Below are 17,836 nucleotides of genomic sequence, written 5' to 3'. Positions count from 1 at the left end.
TATGGTGCGGCAACATCTGGAGTACCGCGTACAGCTTTGGTCACCATATCTTAAGAAGGATATTGTAGAACTGGAAAAGGTGCAGAAGAGAGCAACCAAAATGATCAAGGGCCTGGAGCACCTTTCTTTATGAGGCTAGGCTACAGCATCTGGGGCTCTTTACCTTGGAAAAGGGGTGACTACGGTGAGACATGATTGAGATGTATAAAATTATGCATAAAGTGGAGAGGGTGGACAGAGATACATTTCTCTCCCTCTCTCACAACACTGGAACCAGGGCGCACCCCATGGTCAGGAAATTTAGGACCCACAAGAGGAAGTACTTTTTCACACAGCGCATAATTAATCTAGGGAATTCTTTGCCATGGATGACTTTAAAAGGGGCTTGGACACATTTATGGAGGACAGATCTATCAACAGCTACTAGTCTGGTGGCTGTGGACCACCTCCAGCATCAGAGGCACAATGCCTCTCAATATCAGTTGCAGAGGAGCAACAGCAGGAGAGAGGGCATGCACATATCTCTTGCCTTTGGGCTCCCCAGAGGCACCTGGTGAGCCACTGTATGAAATAGGACACTGGACTCGATAGGCCTTGGGCCTGATCCAACAGGGCTGTTCTTATGTCTGGTCCCATTTTGTTATTACATGAAAGGTCAATTTCTCTAAAGGTGAAGAGAGTGCTGCCAGATGGCTAGGGACATTGAAAGCTTGAGCTGTGAGCTTAGAAGGCCCTATTTCAAATGTCAGCTTGAACGCATGAAAGGGAATTGCTCTCCCCCAGCCTCCCATCAGCTACTATCTCCCCTCTGCAACACGGGGACAATAATACAGGCCTGCTTTTCAGTGTCATAAGATAAACAGACTGAGGCACTTCTCACGATCAAGTGAGAAGAGCCAAATCGGGTTTGCGGGGAGAGCAGGCTAAGCCCACTCTGCCCGCAGACGATCAGGAAGCCCTCCCTGGGCGGCCGCAGCAGCCACCCACATGACTTCTGGCTCTGTCACGAAGCCAGCGGGGGCTTCGGAGTTTGGGGGCCATGCGGAGTTTGGGGGCCATGTTGGAGAGACCCCCAAGCCAGGAGGCTGCTTTTTAGGCTCCTGGTCAGGGGTCTACTCATGAGTTGCCATGGCGCGGAGCTGCGCCATGGCAACACACAATTTTAAAAACCAGGTTTGCTGAGTGCTTGCTCTGCAAATCCAGTTTAAGGGCAGGGGCTACCCACTTGTAATCCACGGGGCTCGCCTGCGGCCAGTGAAAATCGGGCTAGGCTCTTCTAGCCTGATTTTCGCTGGTCATGAGAATAGCCTCACTTAGTCGTTAGATAGCACATTTTAAATATTGCAAGTGCTTCACATCTATAATTCCAGTAGTAATGTTCCCTACAGATAATAGAGTTGAAGATACAGTACATGAACAGAATATGCTGAATGGGGGGTTCTTGTGCAGAGGGAACCCACAGTCTGGTTCTCCTCAGGAACCCAGAGTACAGGCTGCCCATGCTCCAAGAGCAGCCACTGCATGTGGCCTTGGGAAGAACCAGGGCTACTGTATACATCTACAGGAGACATACAAGGGCCTCTCATTCAGTGTAATGGCTATGCGTGTTTCCATGTGTCTAGTGAACACCAGCTACTCAGGGACACAGAGGGGGATGAAATGATGCCTGATAGCTGCAGTCAGCAACTACTTTGGAGCAGGCGGCAGGTTATAAACTGAGTAAGGGTGAAATGGACAGCAACATGGGCTCAGCCCATTGACTCGCGCCCATGCAAGCCAAAATGCCAACACATTTCACTGCTGTTGCTACATCTTACTATGTGTTGCTTTACTCATTTTTGTGCATAATCATATTGTGATGTATTGTCATCATTTTATTTTGGGTGCGTATCAGTTTTGGGTTTTATCTAGTTCTGTTCTAAGTCTCTGAATATTTTTCTTTAGAAAAGCAACTAGTATGCATAAATATGGGGGGAAACTGGGTTCTTCCTAAGCAGGATTATTTATTTATCCTGAAATGAAAACAAAACACATGACTTGATGAAGAAGTCTGAACGTTCTGGCCAAACTTTATTTTCCCTCTCTCACTGGAAGACTTCCCAGACTTATTTTAGAGCCATGGAAAGAACAAGGAGTCAGAAGCACAAGCTGATAAGGAAATTTTTCATGTTCTGTCTTTCCATTCATAAGAACGTTTCTGAGACAGAACCACAACAATGTGTATTCCATGCAAATAATTCAATCCTCACCTCTGTATAACTATTGCAAGCATCTTGCCAATGCACATTATAATTGCTACTAAGTAATTTATAACTACTTCTTGCCAATGCACATATATCCTGGGGGCTTCTTTTTCTTCTGTGTATGGTTTTCTTCCTGCCATGCAAATTCACAAAGAGGGGCAATACCAGGACTCTTCTTAACAGTACACCACAACATAATACAGCCCCAGCTTCCTGTATATGGTAGAACAGTGGGTTGCTGTATCAGAAACCAGACCTGGAGCAATGATTGGATGATTAGAGGATTTATAAACCAATTCTCTGGCACAAGATTAGCACCCAAAGTGTTGTAAGAAGCAATCCAAAATCACCACACCGCATAAAATAATTCTAGTCAATAAGTTGCAGGAATAATGCCTTGATAAAACATTTCATATCCAACTTAAAAATAGCAACAGTTACAACATATCCAACTAGCTGGTGGGAAATACCATTTGAAAAAGACAGGTTTCCATTTGGCACTAAAAGACCCATCATTAGCAGGGCCAAACAAGCCTCACTAGGAAAGGTGATTTACATCTAAGGAAGGTGATTCCCTTAGCTTTGGCAATGAACGCATGAAGCTCCAGATTTCACTTGCCAGGAATAAAGATGCAGCTTTCTCCAAAGCTGTTGGGAACACCAACTGTAGTTATTTGGATGAAGGAAAGACAAGATCCCTGTCCAGGCAATACGAAGTGGGGATGTTGTATATGATTACTGTGTCCACAAAATATAAGCCCTGACCATGTGTTGATGCTTTAACCCCATCCTCTGCTCTCCACATTTACAGTGCCCCAGCATTTTAATCACAGGAAGAATCTGCCCACAGGTCCAGTTTTTGCCTCTTCATTGTCTCTTTGGACAAACACTGCAATTGTGGAGAGTGGGTTTAGGCATAAAGCTAGAGTACGTCAGGACAGGGGCAGGACTTACAGGCACACTCTTGTGGACACTGTAACCATGTACAGCACCTGCAAGCAGAAGAATGCCTGAGCAAGAATGCCTGACCTTGGACTTAATCTTGAGTGGCACCCAGGACCTGGTGCAGGATGTCAGTGTTGTCAGCCCTTTAGGTAACAGTGACCATAGTGAGATCAAATTCAGCATACATGCAGGGAGAGAATCACCAAGGAAGTCTAACACAGACATTTTGAATTTCAGAAGAGGAAGCTTCTCTAAAATGAGGAGTATGGTGAAAAGAAAGCTGAAAGGGAAAATCAGAAGAGTCACTTCGCTCCAAAATGCATGGAGTTTACTCAAAACCACAATACTAGAAGCCCAGTTAGAATGTATACCCCAAAGGAGGAAAGGTACCACTAAGTGCAGGAGGATGCCAGCATGGCTAACCGGTAATGGCAAGGAAGCCATAAAAGGGAAGAAGACATCTTTCTGAAATTGGAAGGCCTGTCCAAATGAAGAGAACAGAAAGGAACACAAACTCTGGCAAAAGAAATGCAAGGTGACAATAAGGGAGGCAAAAAGAGAGTTTGAGGAACATTTAGCTAAAAGCATCAAGGGGAATAACAAAAACTTATTTAAATACATCAGAAGCAGTTGGACCATTAGACAATGAGGGAGTGAAAGGGATATTAAGGAGGATATGGAGGTTGCAGAGAAGCTAAATTAGTTCTTTGCGTCCATCTTCATGGCAGAGGATACTGATCATATACCTGTTCCTGAACCAGGCTTTTCGGGGATGGAGGCTAAAGAATTGAGTTAGATATCATAGCAGTGACATGAGATGATGTTCTGAACTGTCTAGAAAAACTGAAAAGTAGCAAATCACCAGGCCTGGATGGCATCCATCCAAGAGTCCTCAAAGAACTCAAATGTGAAATTGACGACCTCCTTGCTAAAATATATAACTTATCCCTGCAATCAGGCTCTGGAAAGTACCAAAGGTAACACCAATTTTCAAAAAAGGATCCAGGGGCGATCCGAGAAATTACAGGCCAGTTAGTTTATTGTCGGTTCTAGGTAAACTGATGGAAAACATCCTCAAGGATCTATATAAATATTTCTCTTAGCCACCTACCGTGGGGATGTATGTCTTCGGGGCGGAACTCTCCAAACTGGGTGAGTGGGCAACAAAGTGGCAAATGTGGTTCAGTGTTTCAAAGTGTAAAGTGATGCACATTGGGACAAAAAACCCCAACTTCAAGTGTACGCTGATGCAATCTTAGCTGCCGGTGACTGACCAGGAGAGGGATTTTGGGATCGTGGTGGACAACTCGTTGAAAGTGTTGACTCAATGTGCAGCAGCTGTGAAAAAGGCCGATTCTATGCTAGGGATCATTAGGAAAGGGGTTGAAAATAAAACTGCTAACATTATAATGCTCTTATACAAAACTATGGTGCGGCCACACCTGGAGTACTGCATACAATTCTGATCACCACATCTAAAAAAGGTCATTGTAGAACTGGAAAAGATGCAGAAGGCGGCAACCAAGATGATCAGAGGCCTAGAGCATCTTGCTTATGAGGCAAGGCTACAACACCTGGGGCTAATTAAAAGCCTAGTCAAGGTCTTCCAGGCAACTGTGGCCAAACATGAGGAAGAAATTAACATATCTAAAAACAATTAAGCAATTCTGTTTCAGAAACAGATGCATGCTCCATAGACCTGGTGGACACAGTTCTGTTTCAGTGTAATCAGATATACAGCATATTATGTTAATTAAGACATTTCAATAAAGCAGGCGGGTGCTGGTATTTGTACAACTATACAAATTGGTATGTGTGCTTTTCTATAATTGCCATCTCACACCTGCAGTAACTTCATTTAAATAATTGTCAACATGTGTGAATTTGCATAATTATGCATTCATCCAAATCTATCTTTGTTTAGAGGAAAAGATATTTCACAGCTCATTATGTCAGCACCATCTTTAACTGCACCAAAGCACACTTTGCTTGGTGACTTGAGTTGCAGGGGTATCCAAATACCTAAAATGCTTTCACTTCCCCTTGAAATCTGGTGAGCCCATAGTCCAAGACAGCTTGATTACAAGAACAATCTGAACACAGACCATTGTACATCTCTCCCTTGAAACAGGACACCTGGTGTCTTCCTAAAAAAAAAAAGTTAGAGATACTTCAACACTAGCTAAAATGCTGAAATTTGGTACAGATGCTGTTCCTGTATTCAGTATGCATGCTGGAAAATTTTGAAATTGGGATATTTGGACATCTATCCCTCAAATCAGGGAACTTCCATTAAAAAAAATACATCTAGCAAACAAGTCTGATGAATGTCCAGGTCCTTCCCTTTACATGGGAGTTAGCAGGAATTTAAAAGGGTCCTGGCTTACACATGTGTAGTCCAGGTGTGCTCTCTGGGGTGCTTACAATGGCCCTTAGAGCAGCTTTGGTGGGCTGGTAGCAACATGGGAGCATAGGAACATAGGAAACTGCCATGTACTGAGTCAGACCATTGGTCTATCTAGCTCAGTATTGTCTTCACAGACTGGCAGCGGCTTCTCCAAGGTTGCAGGCAGGAATCTCTCTCAGCCCTATCTTGGAGAAGCCAGGGAGGGAACTTGAAACCTTCTGCTCTTCCCAGAGTGGCTTCATCCCCTGAGGGGAATATCTTGCAGTGCTCACACATCAAGTCTCCCATTCAGATGCAACCAGAGCAGACCCTGCTTAGCTATGGGGACAGGTCATGCTTGCTACCACAAGACCAGCTCTCCTCTCATGGTATGGCTCCTTACTGAAGAGCCTCAGCCCTGCAGAATCAGGTTCCAAAACCTCTTCCTATAGATGGCCTACAAAGTGCTCTTCCTTGAACCAAACCTCAGGCTCCCTAAGTTCCCCGAGGCAGACTCCTGATGATCTACATCTTTAAAGGACCACTCTGATGAGACATGACAGGATATATGTTAAGATACAGTGTTAACAAATGATATTTCAAAGCAAATATCAAGCGAATATCAAAAACAAGGCTTTTTTAAAAAGAGGGGGGGAGGATTTACTCAGCCTAAGAATTTCTCAGATTGCAGAAGTAGCAAGCATGGGAAATATATAGTTCCTTAGGGGCTCTTACACAGAAAAGAAAACCAGCACCAGTAAGACAAATGAGCTTCCAGCCTCTTGAGCTCTGAATGGCCAGTATACAGGTGATGTCAACCTATGAGGTTGAAAGTTGTGAATTTTATTATTGCAGAGCGTTGTGGCCAAGAAAAAAAAATCTAATTTGCTACTGCATCAGTGACTCTGTGCTATAATCAAATGAAGATGGAGGGAAAACCATTAGCTGAAGGTGGAACATATTAAAATGGAAGTGTAAGAGAAGGGGGAGCAATAATAAAACTAGCTTTCATTTTGCTGAATATTTCAATTCCTTTTTCTGCAAGATTGTAAAAAGCACCTCTCTTAATTTTTGTTCATGTGCTTAACTTGTTAGAATCTTGCTGCCAGTTAATTTCAGACACTGTGCATTGACAGGATTTGGATTTAAAATAGTCTGAGTGTAGTTAGATTTAGAGATGTAAAAGCCGATAAAGGGAATGGAAAAACCTGTTTTTTTCCCCTGGGGTTTCCCCCCAAATTTCTGATCTCTCCTGAAAAAAAACCCAGAAATTTTGGGGACAAATGGGGGGACATGGAGTGTTGTTGCCCCCCCCCCCATTTTTTCCATCCCACCCCCACCCCCAGGCCTTCACATCTCTAGTTAGGTTACATTAGAAGGTTATATGGAATACAACAGCACACGGAAAGAGCCCTATTCACCTATCATTCAGACATTATAAAAATCGCCCCACTGTAACTGTGTACAGCAGGGGGAAGGACAAAAACGTCCTGCCCCCACCATGTCAAGAGATTTATGTTTTGGGCAGTATACAAACATGTTAAACAAACAAACAAACAAATAATCAGCAGCACAGCCCACCACTCACACTTACAGCAGGGCTTGTCTGAAGAGGAAAAAGCCCAATGCGTGATGGCAGGCGCTTCCGTGATTACAAGACTGGATCCACTACAGTAGTACACTTCCTGCCTGCAACCTGCATTTGAGGGTGCCTGTACCCAGGTTCACTTTTGAAATGAAACACAAAAGCATGCGCACGCATACAGAAACCTGTATGCATATACAGCATAATATCTCAATATGGCTTAGGGAGGATGACAGACATGGAGTTGCTCCTGAAAATGGCTACTCTGTTACTAGTTCCCCCTTCTTTTCCTGCAAAGTATAGTTATGGAAATGCATGGTCTGACATCATGATATATCATGTTTCTTCACCAGCCAGTTTCTATAGGGCTGGCTGTAAGACTGGACAGGGCCCTGGGACAGGGAGTAGCAAAATTAGACTGGGCCCCGAGACAGAGAGTGTTTGGGCATATTCCTCTGGCTCCAATCTGCATTTCAGGGACCCTACATATGAACTGCTTTCGACCAAGTCAGACATTGGTCCATCCAGCTCAGAATTTTCTACACAGACTGGCAGTGGCTTCTGCAAGGTTGCAGACAGGAGTCTCTTTCATTCCTGTCTTGGAGGTGCCAGGGAGGGAACTTGGAATCTTCTGCATGTGAGCATGCAGGTGCACTTCCCAGAGTGGTCTCATCCCCTAGGGAATAGCTTACAGTGCTCACATATATTCTCCCCTTCAAATACAAACCAGGGCAGATCCTGCTTAGCAAATCCATGCTTGCTACCAAAAGACTAGCTCTCCTCTCTGCACCCAGGTTCACTTTTAAAATGAATGCAGGGACAACATTCCACACACAAAAATGTACATATGTACAGACATCGGAATACAGTACAACCTAATGTCCAAATAGGGCTAGAGAATCTCTCCAGTGGCTGTTGCAGTTGTCTCCTTTGTTTTTAGATTGTGAGCCCGTTGGGGACAGAGAACCACTTTATCATACTTTTCACGATGTCAACCACTTTGAGAACTTTTGGTGTTTAAAAGAGGTATAGAAATATTCTTCATAACAAGAAGTGTGTTGGGGGACCAATACAGCCCGAAATCTAATGAAATGTGGCCAATACACACCATGTGCAAGCCCAGTTCCTCAAGTGGGGAAGATGCACCACCCGCACATTGCTCCTAGGCTCAGCCGTGCAAGGGAGATCCAAAGCAGTCTTGTGCAGAACAACCCACCAGCAAGCTTATGTACAGATACACACAGGACAGTGATTCAGTTTAGGTTTCCGTGATTTCACTCAGGGAAGAAGGCATTGCTACTGGCCTCACATGAGCCTTAAAAGGGGATAGGGGTTGAGTGGAAGCAAGGGCACTCGGCTGGAAGAACTTCAGAGCAGGAAAGGACAGACTTTGCCACCACACGTATGTGAAACTAACAACATGTACTTATCAAGGAACTGCAAAGCTCGAAAAAAGAAGTTTATGGCTGTAGGTTTATTGAAGAGTCCAGTTGCCTAGGTGAGGTAGCTATTAAGGCAGAGAAAGGAGCACAAAAGGACTTTAGGAATTCAAATGGAAATAACAATCTTGAGTTTGATCTGATTGCATTTGCAGGGGGGCTGACCTACAATGACCTTTGTCCATGAATCCTGTTGTTCCAAAACTGAGAACCGGGGCCATAGCTAAGGGGAGAGGGGGCCCATGTTCACCCCTCTCTCTGGCACCCCCTTGGAGTGAGGGAGGTAATGAAGAAAAGAGGGGGGTGGAGCTGGGGGGCCCTCAGGAGCTGGGTGGGGCGGGTTGATCCACTCAATTATAGCTACACCCCTGCTGAGAATTCTTGTTCCATTGCAAGAACTCTTGGTGTGGCCTAAGCCTTCAGGCCCTCTCTACTTGCCTTTCCTGGTCTAAAAAAGACTGCCAGTGGCTTCTCCCAAGGTCGTAGGCAGGAGTCTCTTTCATTCCTATCTTGGAGATGCCAAGGAGGGAGCTTGGAATCTTCTGCATACAAGCTTGCAGATGTTCTTCCCAGAGCAGTCCCAACTCCTGTGGGAAATATCTTACAGTGCTCACATGGAGGGCAGAGCTACAAAGCGCATTGGCATTAAGGGCAGGGCTTGCCAGGGCACTCCTGTGGGTGCTGTACCTGGGTACAGTTTCCATGCTTTTCAGAATAGGCCTCCTGTTTACATTAACACTGCAAGCTGGCTGTATTTCTAAAATATAAATGCAGAGCACTGGTCTCAGACCTCACCCCTGCAGGTGAATTGCCCGTTCAAGAAGCTATCCAGATGAAACATTAAAGTGCTTCTGTCAGGTCCCTGGCCACTCATTCGCAGTGATCAACCTGGCCAAACGTCCAACCATATATATTTGGCTCAGCATGGAATTAATTTGACCAACAGCAGCTTTTCCACTGTTCCACAGAGCCTGCTGGATTTCTACAGCATCCTTCTTGTCTCTTCTCTCAGAAACGGCGAGCTGTGACTTCAGATCTACATCAATCCATGTGGCCATCCCCATCTTAAACATTACAACACATTTCACCCACAGGAAAAAAGTTCATTAACCTCTGGTCATTCCAAATAAATACAAAAATACAGGCAAAATTTAACAAGGAAAGAGAGTTAAAACAAATCTTCTTAGAAGAGAATTGATCCAAATTTAACAATGGTTTACATTCCAGCTCCAATTAATTCATATTTTTTCATTCTCAGTCCAGACAATAATTTGCACCAGTTCAGATACCTTTTATACAGAATTATTAATGTAAAATGTTTACAGTTGCAGTGCAACTTCTATAAAATGAAGAGATGATAATTTTTTATTGCTTTTATTGTTAGATTTATATACCGCCTACGTTAAAAACAACCCCAAGGTGGTAATATTTAACTGGATAGTGTTTATGTGCTTAAACATGCCATTAGCATGGACTAGTGGCACATCCTCTAGAACAGTCAGTCAAATATGACAACTGAATGGACAGAATTAATTTCAGGCCTAAATATTTTCTCTGTATTGGCTAGCATAGAAAACACCATTTTAACTCATATCAGTTTTTGTTTCTCCAAACAGTGAATGACAGCATGTATATGAATTAGTGATACAGTCACTTTCGGGGTATAATTCTGGTTAACCCATCTCAAAAAGTATATGTAGAGCTCAAGAAAGATACAGCAACTTGCATCTGCTGAATCCTAAGCATCTTTATATGCAGAAGACTTGCATTCAATAGGGCTTACTTCCAAGACAGACTGCAATTGGGTTGCATCCTCTGAACATCATCAAAAGTGCAGAGACTCTATTGACAAGAAAAGTTTAAAGTGCTTGAGATCTTTACATTTAAAAGACAAAATAAGACAGTACACAGCCTTGCTGACCTTAGCAGCAAGTGAGAAAGTGATATAGGCGAGGAGATGCTGATATGTTCCAGGCAAGCGGCGGCAGATTCTTCTTTGAAATGAATAACTGCCAACAACTGAACCGACCGGTATGGTTAGTTTTGTTCTGTTTTTCCTCTTTTGCTGTAGTATGTCATTATGTGTTTCAGCATCGTTTCTTAACTTGTTGATGACTGTTCTTAAGTGGGGGAAGCTGGGGGCGAGTAATGCACTGCAAACAGTTATTTGTAATTGTACTGTCAAAGACGAAAATGATCAATAAAATGTTAGTAACAGAACTTAAAAAAAAAATACAGATAAATGTTTCTCCCACTCCCATAATTCTGGAACTTGGGAACCCACCACAGCTCATTGGCAAGAGGTCCAAGAATTACGCCAGCGTGGTGTAGTGGTTAGAGTGCCGGACTAGGACCAGGGAGACCCGAGCTCAAATCCCCATTCAGCCATGATACTAGCTGGGTGACTCTGGGCCAGTCCCTTCTCTCTCAGCCTAACCTACTTCACAGGGTTGTTGTGAGGAGAAACTTTATTCACACTTTCGATTCAACACATATACAACCTGTATGCCGTGCACACACATACAGAGCTATACAATGTACATTATTCACATATGTTGAACGCACATACAGCAGCACACTTCCTATCTGTACCCTGCATTTGAGAGGGTCTGTACGCAGGTTCAGTTTTGAAATGAACACATGTAGAGCCATCACACAGAGCCATGTACACCTGAATGCACATACAACACACTGTCTGAATGGGGCTAGGTCTATCAAGCTAAGTGGAACCTCAGTGTTCAAAGGAAGCATGTCTTAAGTACCAGATGCTGGGAAGAAAACAAAAGGGGAAGACCTCAGGTGAGTTCCTGGTGGGAAGGATGCTGGAGAGTACAAGTTACTCTCCTATCATGCAGTGCTTTTAGCCCCAAGAGACCTAGGAAATCAGCCCCAGGGAATCCTGAGCCACCACCCTCACAGCCGCATTCTGAACCAGCTGTGTTTTCTGGAGGGTCTTCAGAGGCAACTCCATATAGGCAGTGCTGTAGTCAGCCAACCAAGATGTAACCATAGCAAGGCCTGACTGGGGAAGAAGTGAGCACAGCACCCGAAGCTGGGTGAAAGTCCCCCTGGGCCACAGCAGAGCAGACACCGGACTATCCAGATGTAAGCCTGCATCCCGACACTGAGAAAATGCCTCTTGATATGGGTTCAGTACCCCTATGTAGTGCACAAAGAGGGAATTTTAATGTTTTGGGTATCTAGTTTTTTTCTCATCTCTGTACATCAATTCTTAGCTAATGCTAAAACTTACAATTATGAACTAGAAAGCAGCAGTGTGCAATGATAAAATCAAATGATAAAATAAAACGATGGCCTGTAAAAAGATCCAGCAACCCATAAAACCAGCTGCAATCTTCATCTTCTGGCAATGAAAATGCCTTCCAGAGAGTGTTGTTTTAGAGTCCCTTCCTTCTGAAAGGGGAGATAGGGGAGCCACCCTATGAGTGGTGAGTTCTTTGACTGTGGTGCCTCTACCACTGAGTGGTACAGAGAGGAGACTGTGCAGGCCCACAGCCCCAAGGCCAGCTGAAGCAGGATGGCCAACTCTGACTCACTGGAGCTGTTCTGGAGACTTCAACCCATCTCCCAGGTGTGTAGGGACAATGGAGAGAGGGGGTATGGCTGCACTGGGGCTGCCACTGCCCTGCCACTGCCTGGGGGCTGCCAGCCACCTCTCCCACACTCCCCCCGCCACTGCCACCCAGGCACTCTGCTAGCAGCTCTCTAATGCCACTGAGGTGCATGGTAATTTCAATGAGAACAGGAGTCCCCTTCAAGGGAGGCCTGTTCTCACTGGCATCTGGACCCATGCTGGCTTAGCAACAGCATCACCAGGCCACAATGGTACACCTGCAGTGAGAGCAGCCAGTTGGGCGTTGGTGGTCAGGTGACCAGCAGAGAAGGCGGCAGGTGGGCGAATGGCTGCAACAAAAAAGAGAAAAGAATCACCCTCCTGTCCCAGAATCTGGCCCCAGGACCACCTCTGACCTTCCTACACCCCTGCCCCCCACCTTTCACAACATCAAGCCATTAAAATCTCCAGGGAGTTATTCGCACTTGGCTTCAGGCTTCAGGTAAACATTGAGTGAAGCCACTTCAAAGTACACTTGCGGCATTGAGGGAAGCAGCCCCTCCCCTCTGCTCAAGTTTTTTCTTTTGAAACAAGTCCACATGGCATGCACTGTGTTTTCCTTCTAGGCAATGGGAGCGGGTGGGAGAGAGAGCCCCTGCAGAGATAGATTTGCATTTCTGAAGAGGGCATGCCTCTTATCATGCTAATGATTCTATGTCAGTGCCTCTCCCATTTGCTCAGGCATTTTCAGAAAAAGTAGCTTAAAACCAGCATTTTAAAAACCCAGACATACATTGAGATAAGCTAGAATTTGCATCACAAAGCCCGGTTTCTGTGTAGAGTGGGTCCAAAAATCTTGAAGGGACTTTGAGGTAAGTTTGGCTGGTGTGTGAATGCACACACTCTCTTCTGAAGGAGATTCAGGGCCTGTAAAAAGCCTCTAGGATTGCATTCAGTGGTTACTTGGAGACTGATGCTATTCCTGGATGGATGGGAACCCTAGGGCTGAGAGTACACTGGTTGCGGAAAATCAATGCCAAACACCTAGAATCTAAATACTAATATGCTAAAAGTGATAACATTATATTAAAACTGAAACTTGGTCACATTTAAAGATAAGTCCCTGGTGCTTTCATAGAATAAAAAGTTCATTTTGTATTCATTGGCCAGAACACTGGAAGGCAGACTTAATTACTACTGGGTAATATGTACCACAGGCTTTCCCTTGACATCTCCATAGGTAAAAAGGCTAGATAATGACTGTTTCTAAAAAGTAAAAAATGAAACCTGAATATATGGAGCTGTGCCTTGCCTGAATCTCATTCACCTTCATTCATGTTTCTTAGTCTCATCTTGGAAAACAGTTGCCTTTCCCCATTGGGCTCAGCCCCACACAGCTGAGAGTCTTTGGGATACTACAGACCGCTTTGTTCTTTCCCCCGGTGTTCTACCCATTGCCGTCATGAGTCAAACCATCGCATTCTGCACCAGCTGACGGTGGAGGAGAGGGCGTAGGAAGGAGAGAAGAACTCCTGACTAAGATGTTTTGGAGCTTCTAAATTTGAACAGAACGATGCCTGCAAAGCCTTCCCAGGCGTGTTGAAACAGTGCAGGCTGTCGCTGGCATTCCTGGGTGGCTGCCCACATCATGTGGCTCTAGCTCAGCAGAATGCCTCCTTTAGGCAAGCCAAAGTGACAGGCAAGCCAGGAACTTTCCTTTGCTGTGGGATCTCCTCCTCCTAACTCACATTCCTCTATTCTTTTGAACCTTAGACATTTAGGCTAAAATTCTGTGCAGATTTGCTCAAAAGTCCGATTGATATCGGGAGTTTGCTTTATAAATGGGCATCGAATTGCATGGGATATTAGCACGCCATGCTCAGCTACATGTTTAACTCAGTGTGACCTAAATCCAGAGGTGGCTTATTTTACTGTGATGTGGCAAATTTGAGCTATCATTCAAGACAGCAGCTTGGGAGAAAGACAGATCTGTCCTATGGGATATAAGCCATCAGGAAGTTCTCTCGTTCAAGCCCCCGACTGTGTTCCCTGGGTGTTGTGCTCATTCATGAGTATGAGGACTTGGATTTTTTTCATCTCCGGCAACAAGGTGGGCTGGCAATAAAAATGGAAAGAATATGCTACATCAAATAATTTTGTAGATTTCTGTTGTGCATTAAAATATGTTCAGGGAAGGGAACGGATTTTATTATCCACATATATTTCCCGCCTCTCCTTCAAGAAGCTCAGGGCAGTGTACATGGGTCACCCCATTTTATCCTCACAACTCTGCAAGGAAGGTTTGAGAGATGGTGCCTGGCGCAAGGTCACCAAGTGAAGTTCATGGCCAAAGTAGAGATTTGAGCCTTGCTCTACCTAGTCTAGTCGGACTGACTGACTACCACAACACACTGGCTATACTTTAAAAAGCAATATTTGAGCCCTGCAAATACCAATAAAGACAAACCAGTTTAAATAGGGCTGGGCTATCATGGAGCTAAATAAATCATAGTTGATAAACTGCATGTATCATAATCAATTAAATCTGTATATGAGTAAAGACATTACATCTGTAGAAAAAGCATTACAATTACACACTTCCCAGGTTCAAACAACAGGGAAGTCCCAGGGCAGCACTACAGCCTTTAGGTTCCTCTGAATGAGAGACAAGTAGAAACTTATGTAACATTTTCCTTATTTACAAATACGTAAGCCGAGCATAGTGGAAGCATGTAGACACTTTCGTAAGCAGGGAACAAATTCACTAACCCTGCATCAGATCCTCCTGCAACCTAAGGATCCTTCAGCTTCAGCCAACTCGGCTCCCTTCCTTTCAATGGGTGCTTCCACACAAGAGCCCTTTAGCACTCCTGAGGCATTGCTTCTCCACAATTAACTGGAAGCAGAATGAAAACGGAGACTCTAGGCATAGCATTTCATTATCCAGCAGCGATGCCCTTTCCCCATGGCTAAGATCCTTCTAAAATGTCTTCACAGAAATAAGTTCCAAAGTTCCTTTCCAATGCAGGTTCAGCCTGTCTGGTTGGTTGCTTACCTGTTCAGCAGGGGTGGGGAATTAACGCTGAATAGCCACTGATTTAACCCTTGAATGGCCTCTCCAAATTGCCTAAGTGTGCTTCTTTCCCCAGGGGTGAAGAGAGAGGCTTTAGCTACTTATTTTCTCTCACTATTTTCCCCACCTTTCCTTTCTTAAAAATGTCCAGATAGCACTGTATCACCGTTTTAAAGAATAAAAGTAAAAAAGAATTATCACCCAGGGTTCCAAAACATGTGAAGAAACTCTGAAATTGATGCTCAGCATTGCCCCTCGCAAACAAACACTGAATGCACAACCAGTGAGGATGTGGCTTGACATTAGGGGGCAGGGCCAGAGGGCATGTCCCATGCCACACTCCTCACATTTTTTAAACATGGAGAGATTTTGTCTAAATAAGACTTGGGTCACAGCAGAAGCTTCTGGGGTGGTCTTCTAGTGCGTGGAACAGGGTTTTCTCTCACCAGCACCAATTTTTTCTATTTATTTAAAACACACATAAGTCTCGTTTCTATTAAAATACAATCAAAAGTGATGTATTAAAAAAAATAAAGCTTAAGTGTAGGAAGAAAAAAACAATTTAAGCCAATACAATTAACATTAAAACAAACAAACAAACCTCCTGGGTAAGGATTAGGGATGTGCATGATCCTGTTCGGAGGCCCTTTTACGGGCCTCCAAAGAGGTTCAAACACTGGGCAGTTCGAAAGGTTTGAAGGTGAAGAAGGATACCTTTAAGGGCGGGGGAGGGTGCACTTACCACCACCACCCCGCCGCATTTCCCCCACTGGTGCTCATTTAAAAACCAGTCCAGCAGGGCGGGACTGTACGTCCCTGCTGCCCCATCTGCTCCTTGGACTGGAAGTGACTGGAAGTAGCCCATGCATGTGCACATGTCAGCGTGTACGTGCACCCAATATGCACAGGCACATGGGCTACTTCCGGTCACTTCCGGTCCGAGGAGTGGATGGGGCAGCAGGGAGGTACACTGCTGCCCCGCTGGACCGGTTTTAAAGTGAGCCCCGGTGGGGTAAACACAGTGGGGGGGGGGTTAAACACAGCAGGGGGTAAGTGCACCCTCCCCCATCCTTAAAGCTATTCCCCCGCCTTCGAACCAGCCCCCGCCAGTTCTGTGCACATCCCTAGTAACAATGAGCAGCAGCAAAAACTGTAACTTCTATTGAGGGGTAGAAAAGACCCATAAAGTTAGACTGTGACAAGTGGGGGAGCAGTCCATTCATGCGGTGCTTGAGGCCCACAAAAACCTGGCATTCTCTCTTCACAAGGTCAACCAAATGCCTTAAGTAAATGACCACATTTCTTCTTTGTATCCATCATTTGCCAGTCAGGGATAATTCTTAAGCCCTGTTCAAACCTTGCTGTGCATGTGCACAAGGTGTCTGTATACATGTACATGTTTCTATTTGAACAACTGTATGTGTGTTCATTTTAAAAGTGCACCTGAGTACAGGAATCCCCAAATGCATGGTACAGATAGGACATGTGCTGATAGGATATACTTGTGCTGAACATAATAATGTGTGAATAACTGTACGCGTACACAAATGTTTTCGTATGTGGAGGATAGTGTGTGAATAGGGCTTTAGCATGGCCCAGTTGTACTTGTTCCAACCAATTTCTATGATGCAGATGTTTCTGAAATTTTCTGGCAAAGATCCTGATTGAGTGCCTTTAGTAAATGACCAAACTCCTCTGAATTAGGTGGAAATGGGGACCTGATTGGGTCATTTGTTGAAGGTGCTTGCTTGGCCTTGTTTTACTGATAAAGATAAAGTGTGCCGTCCAGTCGATTTCGACTCCTAGCACCCACAGAGTCCTATGGTTGTCTTTGGTAGAATACATGAGAGGTTTACCATTGCCTCTTCGCATGCAGTATGAGATGATGCCATTCAGCATTTTCCTATATCGCGGCTGCCCGATATAGTACCAGTGGGGATTCGAACAGGCAACCTTCTGCTTGTTAGTCAAGCATTTCCCCGCTGCGCCATTAGGTGACTTTTACTGATACATATCTGAAGTTTCTGAAATTTCTTGATGGCCTCCCAGAATCCTAATGATGAGCATCAACATTCACCAAGTTTCTAACACTTGTGCAGTGAGTATATGAAGAGAGGGTTCCTTATGAAGAGAGAGTTCCTTGCTAAACATGGAACTCTTTTGGGCTTGAAAAGATGGTAACAGAATCATCCCAGAAGACTCAGCAGAATGACTAAAGCCTCTTCCCAATGGCAACTTCCTTCATGGCTAGGCTAGTGGTATAACTCTAAATCCACAGTGAGTGGGCAGGTATCGTGTGTGTGGCAAGCGGGGGGGAGAAGCTGCTAGAGCAACGTTTTGAACTGTGGTCACTGTTTGTTTTATACTGTGTCTTTCATGTGGCTTCCAGGTCTTAGGATGCACAATGCATAGATAGGCACAGAACATAAGAATTGCCTTGCTGGATCAGACCAAGGTCCACCCAGCCCAACATCCTTTTTGCATGAGTGGCCGGTTATGACATTGAGAAGCTGACAAGTAGGACATAAAGACCCTGTTTGTCCCCAGCATATGGTATTCAGAGGTGTACTATCTTTGGACGCAGAGGTTCC

The 17,836-nt window shown here is 44.6% G+C and overlaps 1 long non-coding RNA gene across 1 annotated transcript in view; it reads left to right on the top strand.

The window, feature by feature from the left end:
* Positions 1 to 10,278, top strand: part of LOC128322063 (uncharacterized) — a 67,776-nt gene extending 57,498 nt beyond the window's left edge. The window contains exon 4 of the long non-coding RNA XR_008305500.1: positions 10,215 to 10,278. This is a non-coding gene — a long non-coding RNA (uncharacterized LOC128322063). The remainder of the gene's footprint in view (positions 1 to 10,214) is intronic.
* The last annotated feature ends 7,558 nt before the right edge of the window (positions 10,279 to 17,836 follow it).

Source organism: Hemicordylus capensis, chromosome 4 (assembly GCF_027244095.1).
Source record: "Hemicordylus capensis ecotype Gifberg chromosome 4, rHemCap1.1.pri, whole genome shotgun sequence".
In the NCBI taxonomy this organism is placed as follows: domain Eukaryota; kingdom Metazoa; phylum Chordata; class Lepidosauria; order Squamata; family Cordylidae; genus Hemicordylus; species Hemicordylus capensis.
This window is presented reverse-complemented; position numbering and strand designations above follow the sequence as displayed.